This window comes from Zerene cesonia, chromosome 25, assembly GCF_012273895.1.
Source record: "Zerene cesonia ecotype Mississippi chromosome 25, Zerene_cesonia_1.1, whole genome shotgun sequence".
In the NCBI taxonomy this organism is placed as follows: Eukaryota; Metazoa; Arthropoda; class Insecta; order Lepidoptera; family Pieridae; genus Zerene; species Zerene cesonia.
The window spans coordinates 6,714,794-6,716,278 of NC_052126.1; positions in this window are offsets into that span (position 1 = coordinate 6,714,794).

Genomic DNA, 1,485 nt, shown 5'->3' on the forward strand with positions numbered 1-1,485 from the left:
ACAGATTCGAAATTCAAATGTAATATTTTTTTATAATTAAGTGTAACAGTATTTATGGCCAGACTAAGTATATTGTAAGGACGGGACTCGGGTGACAATAATAAGACTGATGTTTATACTCGAAGTTCTGATTGATTACTGCCGATATTTATTGATCACTAATATATATTACACTTAACATACTACGCTACAATACATTATTTTTATTGTTATTGGAATGGCGCGCTCTTTGTCGAACCCACGACCCCACGGGTTATCGGTCTCGCGTTAGCACCTAGCTCCACTTTTATCCAATTTTGAATGTAATTGCAATTGAATAAAATTTAACTAGTTAACGGATTTATACGTATTATGGAAATATATAAAACTTTCAAAACGTTTCAGTTATGAAATGATTGTATTGTCACCGATCCTTGGTACGTATACAAAGTTTGATCTCAATCTATCTGTGGGTCAAAATAGAGTCTAAAGGAGTCCTTTCCAAACAAACAAATATACGAGTGGAGCTAATAAAAACACATTAATAAGGTCCAGCCTTAACTTTAATAAAAAGTCGAAACTATGATTTTCAAAGTGACCTTTGTTCCTCGACAATTTGACGCAAATAATTGGTCCCACATCGTTGATCGTTTGACTAAAGCTTCGTCACTAACCACACTACCCATGCCATTATGCATTACAGCCAATGCCAAGCCAACACACAAAGCAGGATCTACGAATAATATCTCTTATGAAAAGGGACAATTTTTTTAAACATTCTTTGGATATATTGTTGTAGCTAATTTTTGTTTACAATATTCAATAGTTTTTGATATTGGAAATTATTTCGGACATTACAAATTGGGACTTAAAAGTGAAAAACCGGGGTTTGAAAAGTCGAGCGTGCAAAAAAGATAAATCGATTACTGAATTTACACATCTTTTACAACATTTACAATTTCACATCAGCACTGCTAGAAACAGAGAAGGAAAACATCGTTACGGAAACCGGAAACCGACATGTCGGAGAACGAAAATGTAAAGTACACGTGAGATCTGCCCATTGGCAACTCGGTTTGGTTTTTGTTCCTTCGCTTGTTGTTTCATTTATGAATAACGATTTTTATTATAGCATTAGCCTAGTGTGGGTGCTGTGTGTGTTCATGTTTGGATAATTGTGTTGAAGCCAAGTGAGTGAGAAACGTGCAGCGTGCACCCAAATGTATTGCGTTGTACACAATCTTGTGGTTTCTAATTAATATATTTTCATTTCATTAAATGCTAATAAAATAATTGTTTTGTAGGCATTTTCAAATGTTACATATTAGTTTCAATGCCTGTTGAGTCCTCCAATGTTTACTCTAGTCGAAGCAAAGCGTGTCAATTGGCTGTCGGGAAAATGTTGCGAATTATTATCATTTAACTTATTACTAGCTGTGACCCGCGGTTGAAACCGCGTAAGTCCGTATCCCGTAGGAATATCGGTATAAAAAGTAAAATATGTGT